Raw genomic sequence first — 16202 nt, forward strand, 5'->3', positions numbered from 1 at the left:
TGGTGTCCTTCGACTGTCGTTGCTCCTCCCCTCTGCTCGCCGTCGTGGCTCTCCGTCGTGGCGCGTTGATAGCCAGCCTGCACATATTGCTGGGGCTGCTGAGCTGGGTTGGCATTGGCATCGCTGGCTGCGAGGACCTCTACGTCGTCGCGCACCGACGGAAGGGTGGGCACGGGGAGCCTGTAGCAGAGGCTCGTCGCGGCGTGGACGGAGAGGAGAAGGAAGAGCGCCCACCAGATCAGTTTGAGCGGCGCGGCTAAGCGCTCCTCCCCGCGGCCGCCGTACTCGAGCTGCAGGTAGGCCGCGAGCAGCAGCCACGCCACCGCGCGCGCCGCGGCGTCCGCCTCGTCGGCCACCGCGTGGAGCGCCCCGAGCTACTTCTCGATAGTGATGCGGGCATGGGCAGCAGGGAGCAGCGGTGGTGGAGTAGCTCCACGGGCGAACAGAGGAGCCTTGGGCGCAGGGGATGGGCAGCAAGCCTTGGGGTGCATAGGATGGCTGCGATGGCGAGCGAGAGCAGGAGGTGGGTCGAATAGGAGCGGGGCCGTGATGGCGAGCGCTAGCAGCGACCACAGGAAGACGGGGAGGGCGGGCCACGGCGGCGCGAATTTGACCTAGCCGGCCATAGCTATCCGCCGTGGCCAGCAGCCACACCTCGCAGGTGGCCTTCGCACTAGTCCCAGCGCCTCCATGCACTGACAGTGTTTGTTGAAATGCCAAAAAGAGAGAGGAGGAGGAAGAAGAGGGTTGATGTGGGCCTCACCTGTTATAACGGTCTACTTAACTGTCCGAAATAACGAAGTTGACTTTCCCGTCACGTTAGCACTGACAGATGGGCCCCGCCTATCATAAACACGTTTAAATTGTCTAAACTGGCCATTATCTGAAAGTGGTAGTTTTTAGTCACAAAATTACAATTTTTTGGTAGTTTTCGGTCATTTTTAAAAATGTGGTAGTTCTGTGGGACGGATGCCTGAAATGTGGTAGTTTTTTTTGTCAAACACTCGATATAATAAGATGAACACGCTCACAACCTCAAAAGTTTCATTGTGTCTGAAAAGGATGGACGGCTTGGATCACTTATCGCGGGCTCGCTGGGCAGTTTAACGGGCCAGAGGTTTGAGGGCTTAGGTGCGTCTTGAATAGGCGGTGCTCTAGGTGCAAAATTGCATTGTCACGGTTAAATCAAGTTACAGGGCCGTGAACATGGTAGTTACAATTTAGTGGGTGATGCCTTCTCCACCCTGAGTTCTGAACATCTTAAGTGAACATCAAATGCTTTGGTTCCTATATTCAATACCATGGTTTTCACTTTCAGTGAGATTTCGATGAAATTCACTGAATTTCATTAATTTCAGCAACCACTGAAATATTTATGTTTCGGCCAAAATATTTCAGCAATTTCAGTAGTACATAGGAATTCAAATATTTTTTAAAATATTTTTAAAAAAAATTCAAATATTTAACTGAATTCAAGTTAATATTTCGGCCTTTTGGCCGAAATGCAAATTGAAATCCTTGAAATTCAGTGATTTTCGGCGATTTCGGTTAGTGCTGAAATTTTTCTGAAACTATTGAGAACTACGTACGTATGGACTACATAATTGAGTTGCATTGCAGGTTGTTGACACTGTTACACGATTCTCTGGTACTACTTCGGTAATGCGTTCCTTAATGTTATCGATTTGCCGTAGACCGTAGTATACAAGCTTATCTAGTACCGGACGGTGCTCTAAGCAGCTAGCTTTGAGAAGGCATCTCCTCTCTACTTTTCGGATGGTGGGAGACCTCGTTGTGCTGCATGTCGACGCGAAGCAAATACTGGCTTTTGAACTCCACTCGACCTTCGACCGTCACGTCCAGATCAGTGAAGGATAGGTAGACGACGTCGTCTTCGTCCACGCTCAGCACCGGGAACGACGGCAACGCCTGCAGCAAGCCTAGCGAGATGTGGCTCTCGCTTGCCCAGATGTCGCTCACATGGTACACCACACCTTTCTTCCAACTGCAGAGGTCCGGCGACAGCGTCCAGACGGTCATGGTCACTTGGCTGCCGGGCCGCTCGCCGTAGCCATCCATGGTGACGAACTTGATGCTGCCGCCAACGCAGGCCATGTTACGGAACTCCTCTGGGTTCGGTAGCCGCTCGCGCTGGCCACGGTCATAGGTCCGGCACTCTCCAGGCAACCGGACGAAGCGGAACTCTGGGCCGGCGCCATGCTGGATCACCGCGCGCAGATCACAGACCACCATGCCTTTGGACAGATCCACCCAGCAGAGGGTGGAGCCTCGAAACGCGAAGCACATGTCTACCTGGAAGAGGTGGCAGGGATAGCAAAGCTCGGAGGGAAAGCCCGCGGCCTTGGTGACGACCCAGTTCGCCGTGGAAGAATGCCATGTGCAGAGCACGGCTTCGGTGGGGTTGGGGCCCCTTACCTTCATACCTTGGCGAGCTCGGCAAGAACGTAGCTGTTGGGTAAACTTCAAAGTTCAGGTTTAGGGTTTTAGGTGTCGATAGTTTCAGTTTCGTCAGTAGTTTCAGTTTCGTCACATAAGCCCGAGCTGCGACTCGGTTTGGTTAGAGTTTTTAGTGGCGCCCTGACCCGATCGTGGGATGGCACGAAAGCACGGTCAAGGCGCCATGACGGGCGAAGCGCGAGGGGCGCTGGGATGGCGGCGTCCACTACTCGCACTAGCTTCGCGTTTCCGTTGTAATTCAGTTGCAAACTCTGAATAAAGAGAAGAAACAGAAAAGCTGCAAGCAGTTCGCAACGCAAAGAGTCTCTCCCTCTCTCGCACCCACTCTCATGTAAATCTCCGGTGATCGCCGGAGCCAGAGCCGTCGAGGTCTGCCTGACATTTGGTATCAGAGCCCCGTTGCTCGATCACCTGTGGAGATGGCAGGACCTACAGCCCGAGCAAGACCGTGGTGGATTCAGGGAATAGTGGAGGCGGCGGCGCCGTGATTGTACACCAGCGCGTCGTCCGCGACACCGGCGGGGCCTGGCCCATGCTGACGCGCACTAACTACGCGGACTGGGCCCTCCTGATGCAAGTGATGCTGGAGGCGCGCCAGCTCTGGGTCGCCGTCAACGACGGGACTCCGGAGCGAGAAACAGATCGCACGGCAATGGAGTGCCTGCTGCGATCGGTGCCGCCGGAGATGGTGTCCACGCTCGCCGTCAAGCCCACGGCGAAGGACGCCTGGGGCACGATCAAGACAATGCGGCTGGGCGTGGCGCGTGTTCGTGAGGCCAAGGCGACGTCTCTGCGCTGCTCGTACGAGGCGATCAAGTTCAACGACGGCGAGAGCATCGACGACTTCGGTATGCGCCTATCTTCTCTGATAACTCAGCTTGAGCTGCTTGGTGACAAGATTGGCGAGCCCGCCGTCGTCCGCAAGTTCCTCTCGGTCGTTCCCAAGGCCTACTCGCAGATGGCGTGTGCGATCGAGACGATGGTCGACCTCAACACTCTGGCGCTTGAGGAGCTCATCGGGCGGCTGAAGGCCACCGAGGAGAGGTGCGATCTGGACGGCACTCCCTCCGGGGGTGATGGCGGCGGTGGCAAACTGCTCCTCACGGAGGAGGAGTGGTTCGCGCCTCTGAAGCTGCGTGAAGGGGACGGATCGTCCGGCAGCAACAGCCGTGGCCGTGGGCGCGGCAGAGGGCGCGGCCGTGGACGCGGCGGTCGTGGCAAGAACGGCGGCCGTGGCACCAGCAGCGGGGACAAGTCTAAAGACATATGCCGCTACTGCAAGCAGGCGGGACACTGGGCGCGCGAGTGCAAGGCCCGGCTCAAGGAGCAGGCGAATCTCGTCCAAGCCGGCGGTGAGGACGAGGAGCAGAGCCTGCTGATGGCCCAAACCTGCGGGCTCTCCAACCACAACTCCGTCAGCACAGACGCCGCGCCGGTCCACCTTGTCGAGGACGCTGTCCAGGTTCACCTCGGGCATGAGGGGAGCGGCGGCGCCGGAAGCGGCGTGTGGTACTTGGACACAGGCGCATCCAACCACATGACCGGCGATCGCGCCGTCTTCGCCGAGCTCGACACGGCCGTCATCGGCACCATCAAGTTTGGCGACGGCTCGATCGTCAACATCTGCAGTCGGGGAACCATCCTGCTGGCGTGCAAGACCGGCGAGCACCGCGCAATCACTGGGGTGTATTACATCCCGCGGCTGCGCTCCCACATAATCAGCCTGGGCCAGCTCGACGAGAGCGGCTGCCAGGTGCTGATCCAAAACGGCGTCCTGCGCGTGCGCGACCGGGAGCGTCGCCTCCTTGCCAAGGTACAGAGAGCACCAAATCGTTTGTACTCTGTTGCGTTACGGATCGCACAGCCCGTGTGTCTTGCAGCGCACAGCGGCGGCGACACGGCGTGGACCTGACACGCGCGCTACGGGCATCTCAACTTCGATGCTCTGCGCAAGCTAGCGCGCCAGGACATGGTGCACGGCCTGCCTGTGGTTGAGCATGTGGGTCAACTCTGCGACACGTGCCTGGCGGGCAAGCAGCGGCGCTCCGCGTTCGCACAACAGGCCAAGCACCATGCACAGGAGCAGCTGGAGCTCGTGCACGGCGATCTCTGCGGGCCGATCTCGCCGACGACACCGAGCGGGAAGAAATACTTCCTCCTGCTGGTGGACGACGCCACCAGGTTCATGTGGCTCGTACTGCTCGCAACAAAGGACGAGGCCGCAGCGGCGATCAAGCGCGTACAAGCTCTCGCGGAGTCTGAATCAGGGCGCAAGCTGCGGACGCTGCGGACGGACCGCGGCGGAGAGTTCACGTCCGGCTCATTCACGGCGTACTGCGTCGAGCTGGGCGTCAGCCGCCACCTCACCGCCCCGTACTCACTGCAGCAGAACGGTGTGGTGGAGCGCCGAAACGACACGGTGGTGGGCATGGCCCGGAGTCTCCTGAAGGCCAAGCGCGTCCCCGGTGAGTTCTGGGGCGAAGCAGTCACGACGGCGGTGTTCCTGCTGAACCGCGCGCCCACCAAGAGCCTGGACGGCGTGACGCCATTCGAGGCATGGCATGGACGCAAGCTGAACGTGCATTATCTGCGCACCTTTGGGTGTGTAGTGCATGTGAAGGACACGCGCCCTGGACTGAAGAAACTCGACGATCGCAGCCGGCCGATGATCTTCGTCGGCTACGAGCACGGCACCAAGGGCTACAGAGCCTATGACCCAACAACTGGGCGCGTGCACATCACGCGCGACGCCGTGTTCGACGAAGGGGCGCGCTGGGACTGGGCAAGAGAGGAAGGTGCCGTGAACACGTTCAGCGGCGCCGACACGTTCGTGGCCGAACACCTGGTGAGCAAACCTCCAGGGGCAACAGATGGGGGGGTGCAGCCACCTCGCCTCCGACCACACCACCAGCGTCTCCAGCGCCATCAACTGCAGCTTCGTCAACCCCAGCACCGACAACTCCAGTTTCTGTCAGTCCAGGAGGGGTGGAGCTGGTGTCGCCACCGACGTCGTTCAGCGACAACGTGCTTGACACGGCAGACGACATAGAGCGCGAGCACCGTTTCCGCACCTTGCAGAACGTGCTGGATTTCGGCCCGGCGGACGACCCAGACGAAGAGCTACATCTGCTGGCCGCTGAGGAGCCGAGCTCGTTCACTGAGGCAGAACAAGAAGCGAGTTGGCGGGGCGCCATGATCGAAGAGTTGAGCTCGATCGAGGACAATCAAACATGGCAGCTCACTTCTCTCCCTCCGGGGCACCGCGCCATTGGCTTGAAGTGGGTCTACAAGGTCAAGAAGGACGCGCGCGGGGAGGTACTCAAGCACAAAGCTCGGCTCGTGGCGAAGGGCTATGTACAGCAGCACGGCATCGACTACGACGAGGTGTTCGCCCCAGTGGCGCGCCTCGAGTCAGTACGGGTGCTGCTGGCACTCGCGCGAATGCGGGCTGGGTCGTTCATCACATGGACGTCAAATCGGCGTTCCTGAACGGCGAGCTCCAGGAGGAAATCTATGTGCAGCAGCCACCGGGATTTGTCGTCGCCGGCAAGGAGCATCTTGTCATGCGCCTGAACAAGGCTTTGTACGGTCTGAAGCAGGCTCCCAGAGCGTGGAACACCAAGCTGGACACTTGTCTGAGCAAGCTGGGGTTCACGCGGTGTACGCACGGGGCACGACGACCACACGCCTCATCGTGGGCGTGTACGCGGACGACCTGGTGATCACCGGATCCGACACAGAAGAGATCACCAAGTTCAAAGGAGAGATGCAGAAGCTGTTCAAGATGTCTGATCTGGGTCTGCTAAGCTTCTATCTCGGAATTGAAGTGAAGCAGCTAGAGGATGGCATCATCATTTCACAGAGCGCGTACGCACGGAAACTCCTGGAGAAGAGTGGCATGGCTGGCTGCAAACCTTGTCACATCCCCATGGAGCCTCGCTTCAAGCTATCAAAGGAGAGCACAGCGCCACCAGTGGATGCGACGGAGTACCGCAGCGTCGTCGGCAGCCTGCGCTATCTGGTGCACACGCGCCCTGACCTGACCTTCTCGGTTGGGTACGTCTCGCGCTTCATGGAGGTGCCAACTGAAGAGCACCGCACCGCCGTCAAGCACATCTTGAGGTACATCGCCGGCACTCTGCATCTGGGCTGCAAGTACGACAGAGGAGATGGTGAGCCTGAACTCACTGGGTATAGCGACAGTGACCTTGGCGGCGATGTGGACACACGCAAGAGCACCTCCGGGACCCTGTTCTTGCTCGGAGGAGGAGTGATAACCTGGCAGTCGCAGAAGCAGAAGATTGTGGCACTCTCCAGCTGCGAATCAGAGTCCGTCGCAGCAACCACAGCAGCCTGTCAGGGAATCTGGCTCGCGCGCCTGCTCGGCGAGTTCAGAGAAAAGGAAGAGAAGACAGTAAGACTCAAGGTCGACAATAAATCCGCAATCTCTCTGGCAAAGAACCCTGTGATGCACGACAGATTGAAGCACATCGAGCTCAGGTATCATTTCATCAGAGATTGCGTGGAGACGAAGAAGATCGAACTTGAGTATGTGGCAACAGAGTTTCAACTTGCAGACATGCTCACCAAGCCCCTTGGTCGTGTTCGACTGCAGCAGCTGCGCTCAAGCATCGGCATGATCGAGGCAACACCCTGAACGATAAGTTTAGGGGGTGATTGTTGGGTAAACTTCAAAGTTCAGGTTTAGGGTTTTAGGTGTCGATAGTTTCAGTTTCATCAGTAGTTTCAGTTTCGTCAGATAAGCCCGAGCTGCGACTCGGTTTGGTTAGAGTTTTTAGCGGCGCCCTGACCCGATCGTGGGATGGCACGAAAGCACGGTCAAGGCGCCATGGCGAGCGAAGCGCGAGGGGCGCTGGGATGGCGGCGTCCACTACTCGCCCTAGCTCCGCGTTTCCGTTGTAATTCAGTTGCAAACTCTGAATAAAGAGAAGAAACAGAAAAGCTGCAAGCAGTTCGCAGCGCAAAGAGTCTCGCCCTCTCTCGCACCCACTCTCGTGTAAATCTCCGGTGATCGCCGGAGCCAGAGCCGTCGAGGTCTGCCTGACAGTAGCCGCCGTCCTCGAGGCACATGACGACGGCTCCTCCCCCGACGCCGATACGGTCGTGGTCGTAGGGGGGCTGGGGGATCGTCTAGAGGGAGTTCTTGCTGGCGTCGTAGATGAGATAGCCTCCTTGCAAATTGGAGTCGGGGTGGTAAGGGCCGGCGAAGAGGGCGACCAGGTTCTTGTCCGCACTGGCGACGTGAGCGGATGTGATTTGCCCGCATAGCCCTGGGATGGATTCCGTGGGGCGCAGTATGCGGAGGGAGGACAGCTCCGGCGGATCGGCGAAGCGGGCATCTGGTTTCAGGATCCGCAGGTAGGCGAGGTTGGCGTCTGTTATGTCCTGGCGGCTTCGTGCTCCCCTTTTCGCGACGCCGGCGACAATCGACGACTCTCCTCTTGTTTCGCTCGCGTCGTGCTCGGTGTAAATCCTGCGCTTGAGCAAGACCCAGCTGGTGGTTGGGGCCATAGCGGCTAGGGTTTAGGGTTGTGTCGAGAACACCAGGAAGAGGAGATGTTTAGTGGGGGAGGAAGAGATGGCAACCTTCGGGAGGGGGAGGAATCCGGCCGCGACTCACAGAGGAAGCAACCCTAGATCTCGCTCGACGAAGGGGCAGCGATCGTGTGATCGGTAAGTGACATAGGAACCCTCGATCCCGTTCAGAGCCTGGTCATCTGGGCTTTAGTAGGGGAAAAGAAAGAGACCGCAAGCGCCGCGGCGACTCAGGCCCTGTTTGGTTCATAAGTCCTAGGACTTTTTCTAGTCCCAACTAAAAAGCCCCTAGTCCCTAAAAAGTCCTTCCATGTTTGTTTCCAGGGACTAAAAAGTCCCTAGTCCCTCCCTAGAGGTTACTAGTAGAATGCCCGTGCGTTGCCACGGGCTAACAAAATATATGCACAACAAAAAATATGCTACTAAAAATGTATATACAAAGAGAAATGTCATGTGATATGGGAGTGATAGACAATTGACATGTCATGATATTTCATACTTGTGATGCGGTAGATAAATGCATCTCCTCGTCATCTTTCTCTTCCCCTCCCTATCTCACTATCTTTTCTTCTTCATGTTTCTCATGGGGACAAGCATAATCATTGATATGAATAGTCATGAAAATATCAGATCACTACAACCAACAATCTATCATCTGCTCCAAAATTGACAGCTATGCTTATCATACATACCAGAAAAAACAACTACAATGTTGCAGTCAAGACAAAATTTTGAAAGAGTATTAATGGACCAGGCATTGACAAAATGATTCTGTTAGTGTAACGCAGACCAAATGATATGGCACACACACCAATCTATTCAGGAGGGTTACATTAATCAGACAATTTGTTCAGCACATGGTAGCTATATAAATAGTCCAAATATCATTCATGTTGACAAAAATTAGCAATGCTCACAGCTACATACGAAATTGGTCAGAGACAATTTTCTAGCATCTTCTATTTTTACACAGCGTCACATGCCAAGTTTCCAAAGATTGAACTTAATAAAGACATGCCTTCACGTCCATGCAGGAGCTTTAGTGTCGATCTGCCCAATAAATTGCTCCGATGCTGGCGACGAATCTTTCGTTCGAGCTTCTATAGCCCCTCCGCTGCACAGATCTGGCCGTCTCCACTCACTCGCCTCATAAGCAGCAGCTGCTCCACGTGTTGATCCACTCATACTCACTCCCCTCGTAGGAATACTGAACCATAAAAATATTTTCAGAGTATCAGGATTGTATCATGAATTATGTTCACTTCTATCAACACCTCAAGACACAAAGCTTTTGTGTTTGGTAAGAAAATTCAGCAGATATGAAGGTAAAATGAAATCATCAATATAATTCCCACCTACACTACTGCATGGACCATACATGAAATGTCGCGGAAACTGTTGAAACTTACTTCTCTGGAACAATAATACAGAGCGTTCAATACTAACTTGCACATAATACGCAATTAGCACGCAGGTTTCATCCAGTATGCAGATGTGGCGAACAGGAGCACGTACTTGGACAGAGCATACCGCATGGGGGCGAGGCTCCAGTCCAACACTTCCCCAGCCCTCCGATTTTATTGCAGTACTTTGTATGTCATAGGTGGCCTTTATTCACACGTCTAGTACTATTTTTCGTTGACAGGGATGATATCTTAAATAAAACTTCCTAGACTATTACCTCAAATACAAGCTCCTTTCATTCATATTTGTGGAGCACTTCTCAAAATATACCAAAATCTGAAAGTAACTAAATCCCAGTATTTAACCTATTTTATCTTCTTGGCAAATGAAAGTATAGCTATAGCTTTGTATCAAAAGTGACAGAAGAATTCAACAGCAGTACATTAACTGAGACCTCGGGTATGGGAGTGTTTCTGTCCAAGTACACACACACACACACACACACACACACAGATATATCTTGGGAGAATATTGCCTTGAGGCAAGCAAATAACAAATTATAAATTTGTCAAGCATGTTGGTTGATATTTAAACAGGGTAATAAATAAACCAAGATGTGAGACTATTCTATGGTGTACCTAATCAAAAATAAAATCCTTTGTGATTCAGTTGTATATATGTAACTGTAGAAAAATATTGACATCCGCAAGAGATTAAAAAAAGCACCATGTCATACCTACACGTATTTGATTGGTTCCCATGTTCTATCCACCTTCCCATTCTCCACTAATTCCTCCTTCAAGTCTCCATCTTCTGACTGAATTCATTCATATCTGAAGCTCATGCATCCTCCTATTTGTATTGGTCTTCGTATGGTCTTCCTACCTTTTGTATTGCCTGCATTTATAGCACAGATCTAAATTTTGCAACCAAGATTTGAGTTCCCAATTAATATGATGTGTTACAAATTTTGTAGAGTACTAATAATTTCTAACGACCATTGTTGGCTTTGCTTTCTTCTACTCGGAAATACCAGAGCATCTTACAAAAATGAGGCTTTCCAATACTACTCTTTACAAGTTTAATCCAAGAAGCTCCACGACCAATTGTAAAGAAAAAGGACAACCAAAAATCAATTTACCCGCACTTTACCAAATTTGGCAAAATACTCTTTGAAGTCCTCCCTTAAAACTATTTCTTTATGAAGCTTGTATGAAGCCGAATCTACATGATTCTTTTCTGCAAGAGACACCACTCTTAAGAGAAATAAAATAAAATAGGAACTTAAGAGGTCATCTGGCAAGACATAAGAAAATAATGACTACCATGCAGCAAAAATAGCATCAAGACCAGGTGCGAGTTCACACACCCTTATGATGATCTGGTATAGTTCCTAGGGCTGAAATTAGGGAGGAAATTGCAGTAAAATTAAACCTGAGCATGCTTACCAATGAGGCGTTGATACAAACTGGATTCTGTCCTGGGCATCTCACTCTTCCAATAAGAAACGTAAAACCAACCTAGAATAGCATATCCGCATAGTCAGGGTAAGACCGGAATCCAAATGCAAGAGGATCAGCGCATAACTTTATGCCCAAAAACAAACATGTCATCATTCTGTTGTTAGTATCAACTACGTCCAGATTATTATACAAGATTTCCATTGCCCTGAACATTAGTACAAGAGACGAAAAGGAAACCTATAAACTAAGAAGATTTCCACAATAAACAGAAGAAGCTACTACTGTGCATTATATCCCACAATTAATTTATGATGCTAGCGAAGCTGTACAGGAGCCCAAAAGGAAACCTATAGTATTAACTATTAAGTGCAGACTTCATCTGAATAGCCTTGCTTGTTCGGTGTTCCTAGTTATTGTGCAGACTTTAATCCTAATTTAACCGACCTCATCCGGGTCTCGAATCAAATGTACCACAGCTCAAAGAGCCGCAAATCTAAAGATATACTAAAGAGCCGCAGCTTTCTTTGCTTCAGCCTTCCGCCCTAAAATATCAAGCGCCCATTGCCCTGAACATAGTACAAGAGGCGACTTTGAATATATCTTCCGCCCTAAAGATATATTCAGTGTTCTGCTTGCTTCAAGCTCTGAAAACAACACGGACGCCACAACACATGATAGTGAGGATTTACTGAACCACACGTGCAGCATTTAAAAGGTGTGCATTACCACATCATCATTTATCTAAAATATGATGGCCACATATAGTTTAGTAGTACATCATAGAGAAAAGCATACATGTATTTTAGAGCTGGAAGGAATCACAGAAGCATGAGCATTGCTCGTAGACTATAAATCCAAAGCCACAAAAAATCTCAAGAACTAAATGAAGTTGATCTGACATAGCTTCTAGCTGAGTAGCCAAGGTCTAGGATCTGAACCTCGGGCTGGTGACAATGGCAGAATCCAAGTCATTCCAATGGCACAATGGATCTGAATCAATGAACGACGCTGACAATGGATCCCTACATCACAATGAACAGATGCAGATGTTTCAGTCGGGACTGGGGGTGCATCAAGAAATTAGGAATTTGAGCAAATGTGGGTTGATGGAGATGTGAGGAAGCATGTATAACTGGTTACTACCTTGTAGAACTTGTGCTAGGATCTAGACAACACCGGCTTCTGAAGGTCTTCAGGGTGCTGAGCTGTAGGTCTTCAGGGTTTATAATGCCGGCCAGGATTTTCAGCCTCTCTGTGTAGGGCACGATGTTGTCCCCCGGGAACCCCTTGACCTTCTTCGTTTCCTCATTCATCACACTCCGCATAATCATGAACTCATCAGAAATTTGTTCAGGCGTACTCAAAATGGGTTATATTATGATGCCATGGAAATGCAATTAATTTGGCTTACCTTGATGCTGTCCTTGAGCCGAGGAGAAATCTCCTTGTCGAAGCTGTCGAATATCTTCAAATACAGGACTGGGCTTACACCGTCGCCGTCGTTCTCACCGAACATGGTAGTGGGATAGGTAGGCAACTGTACAGATCATTTAATAACCTCTTAAGCTCAGACTAACAAATCATTTTTCTCAAAAAAATGTACTAAGCAATCAACACTACTTGGTTAAGTAGGTGAAGAAACATGAGAAAATTATCTGAACGCTCACAATGAGAAGCGAAGGGAAGGAGTCATGGGGATTCAGCGACGGGAGCGCAATGTGGCACACCTTCCTTGCGCGGGCAAACATGTCTGCTTCAATCGGGGTGTAGGGAGAGTAGTTTGGGGCTAGGGATTTCCTGTTGTCTCTGCAATCAATTTCGAAAGATTCAGTCAGGCATCCTGATAGAAGAAATACACAGTGGATGAATGCATATCAGGAGTCTCAGTAACATTGCTTCTTACTTGAAGAAGCCTTCCCCCCTCTGACTCTGAACACCGACGGCTCGAGGACCGACCAGCAGCCTTCCGACGGTTTCTCGTCGGTCGAATACGGCAGCCTCAGGCCCGCTCTCGGCGGGTAGAGGTACTTCGCCGAGCCAGCTGAATTTATCGTCAGTTTTGTCAGCAAAGCATAAACGAAATGCTGATGAACAATTTAAATGGTACTGCTGGATAAGTAGATGAAAGTGCTGTTGTTGACTCACTCATTTCGGTCATTTCATCGCCCTCGTACGATCTCCTCCGGAAGGAGAGCCTGACGATGGCCGATTTCTTCCTCGGGTGGTGCGGGCTGAACCTGGCGACCGACATCCTATGGACCTTGTAGCTCGGGACCAAGCCCGGGAAAGGCCGAGGCGAGCACGACGCCGCGGTCTGCCGTTCTTTCAGGCTACCAACAACAACAGGAGCAGCAGCATCCGGATCTTCGCTTTTCGCCGGGGGTCGGAGGAGTCACCCTGGCACGCCTCCGCGTCCACCAAGCACACCGCGTCCTTGCCCGGCGACGCGTTTGTGCCGCCAGCGACCAGGGACGGAGCCAGGAATTTGACATAGGGGGGGCGAGTTTCAGACTTGAGCTCTTATAGACTGATGGGCACCGGATGATCACTCAGAAGTTTAAAGTGTGCAAAGAAACATAAGCCCAGACTCGTGTTTTCGCTAGTGTAAACAGCTAAACATTACAAAATTAATATTCATCTTTGACAAGAAAAGTATCTAAATTAGTCATAGTACATAATTTGGCAGACGGTACTACGTTGAATTGACCAACTCTGATTTTCATGTCAATCAATTAATTATCATTCATATTAACCAGCAAAAAACAGAGATTTGAAGCTAAGGTTAATTATTGAGAATGGTGTCCATCGTCGTCTCCGTGGTCGCTCATGGTGGTGGTGCTTTTCATGATCTCCTTACTGTCTGAGAGGAATGATCGATTGGGGTCTGTAGGGTTGGACAGTTGGACGCAAATGCTCTTGGCAAACATTTTTCAGTTTCTCATCCTCGTTTTATCTATATACACGAGTATAACAATACATGGACAGCCAATATGTTGTAATTTATTTCTGATCTTTGTAGATTTTGTATGGCAGAACCACACAAATTTGAACAGATTAAAGATCAAGAGATGAAGAAGGTACTAACCGTGCAGGTGCAGCTATGATGGATCTGGATCAATCTCTTGTGACTCTCGCTGGGAGGTTGGAGCACATTTGCCGTGCTCCTCTCCTTCACGGACAGCCTTGCCGGCCACGACGGCAGGCTCTACTACGGCGAGCGGTGGATGGAGATTGGATCGCACGACAGTTAGGAAGATTGGCGGCGCTAAAATCGTGGCGATCGCAGCAGCAGAGAATCAAAGCGGTTGTGTACGTGCTGCTACAGCCGCAGGTCCCAGGAGGCCCCTTTTCTCTTCGATGGTGGGCCTTTTCTTTTTTCTTGGTTTGGATCTGCTATGTAGTGTACATGGGCTAGGGCGGCCCTGGGGGTTTCATGTGGTTACGCACGACAGCCGGACAGGGGGGCGAATTGAGGAAAATTGAGTCAAAACACTGCCTAAATACCAGCCTGCCTAATCGCTATTGAGGCGAAACAAGTTCGTCAGGGGGGTTTAGCCCCCCTCGTCCCCCCTTGGAATCGTCCCTGCCAGCGACGTCTTCCGGGAGACGCGGAGAGGATCTGGATTTACACGGATGAGGAACATCTGATGCTGAGTACACTGCGAGCCTGAAACTGCACTGCAGGGCATGAGAAACCGGGCGAGCAGAATACCTCCACTGACGCTGGAGTAATCGTTGTCGTGAGCCGGCCGAGTCTCCCAACATGCTGAAGGAGTCGTACCACGCCTCATCGCAGATCACTTCAAAAACAAAACAAAAATCAGGGGTCTAGTCGAGCAGGTCGGCACCGGCCGGAGAAAATGAGGCAAACAAACAGCAGCGGCATCTCCAGCTAAATCAAAGGAGAAATCTCTACTACCTGGTGGCTGGTGCTTGATGGATGCAAAACTGGGTGGATGGATCTCGCAGCTGGCGGACGGCCATCCTTCAACCTGGCTCGGCTTGTGAGGATGGCGGCGACGGTTGTCAGCCCGCGTGGCCTAGGCTACGGGGTGAAAACAGTGTCACGACGCACGAGGATAGTGAGGCACGGGCGCTTTGGTTGGGGCTCGACAGTGTTGAGCAGCCTGGATCTGAGAGAGATGGTGCCACAGAGAGGAGATGAGTGATCACGGCGCCCAACCGTGGCCTGGGGCAAGGCCTTGACCGGCGTGCGTGGGCTGGCGACGGCGCATGGAGAGCAGGCGGCGTGCCTGGGCCGGCGGCACCTGGAGGGCTGATGCCGTCGCGGAGGAGCGGCAGTAGGCGAGGACCGGAGGAGGTGGGTAATGGGGTGCAGAGTGCGGAGAGGCCGGCGGCGGACACGTCTCGGCGCAGCGTGCATCCTGCTGTCCCTCGTCTCTTCCCTTGTGCGGCGGCTAGGGTTTGCGGAGGGAGAGCAGCCTCGTTTGTGCGAGGGGGCTTCGCTCCCTGGTTCGTGCTATACCTGGCCAGATGGGCCGGCCTTAGCGTGCCGACCCGATAGCCCGCGTGCCCGGCCCGTCATGGGCCGGCCCGGCACATGGCTTAACGGGCCGTGCTCGGCACGTGGCCCGGCTAGGGCCGTGCCTGGGCTGGCTAGCCAGGCACGCGTGCCGGCCCGGCACGGCACGGCTAGCAGCTAGCACGTCGCAGGAAGCCAGGAGGCGTACATGTATAGTATACGTACATGCATGTGCAACGGTACGAGCCGTCAAACGCACGGAGCCAGTAGGGGTGCATGCATGCATGCAGTTGAGAATTGAGATGCAATAAAAAAAGATGGCGTGCATGCAGGTACAACGGCACGAGCCGACGAACGCGTCCGCCACGACGCTTGACGGCACCCCGTGACGAGGCGCCCGGCTGCTCGCTCCTTGCCGTGCCAATCGGGCCGGCCTCCCCGTGCCACTCGGGCCGCCGTGCTAATCGGGCCAGCATGCCGGCCCGTGAGGCTGTTGTGCCGTGCCTGGGCCAAAGAGGCGAGCACGCGTGCCAGCCCGGCACGGCCCGTGTATTATACATGCCTGGCCGGGCCGTGCCGTGCCTGGCCCGTGTAAGCCTGGCCGGGCCGTGCCGTGCCGGGCCGGCCCATTTGGCCAGGTATAGTTCGTGCGATGGGTTGTCGGTCGATTTTTTTTTCTTAGGTGCGAAGGGATCGTGGAAGGTGGGAGGAGGACGAAAAAAAACCTACGAAAAAACCGGACGAAAGTGGTGGGACGAAAATTGACCAGCGAAGACTACCAACTGCTTCATTAGGAATAGAGATTAAATGACATGTAA

General features: G+C 52.9%; 1 long non-coding RNA gene and 1 pseudogene across 1 annotated transcript; both read right to left on the minus strand.

The window, feature by feature from the left end:
* Nucleotides 1-8791: 8791 nt before the first annotated feature.
* On the minus strand, nucleotides 8792-13421 carry LOC109733624 (uncharacterized; annotated as a pseudogene).
* An 847-nt stretch (nucleotides 13422-14268) lies between these two features.
* LOC141021352 (uncharacterized) lies at nucleotides 14269-15353 on the minus strand. The gene is made up of 3 exons (XR_012182350.1): nucleotides 14821-15353; nucleotides 14614-14701; nucleotides 14269-14520 (listed from the first exon to the last, which is right to left on the minus strand). It is a non-coding gene; the product is annotated as an uncharacterized lncRNA (long non-coding RNA).
* Between the last annotated feature and the right edge of the window lie 849 nt (nucleotides 15354-16202).

Source organism: Aegilops tauschii, chromosome 4 (assembly GCF_002575655.3).
Source record: "Aegilops tauschii subsp. strangulata cultivar AL8/78 chromosome 4, Aet v6.0, whole genome shotgun sequence".
Classification (NCBI taxonomy): domain Eukaryota; kingdom Viridiplantae; phylum Streptophyta; class Magnoliopsida; order Poales; family Poaceae; genus Aegilops; species Aegilops tauschii.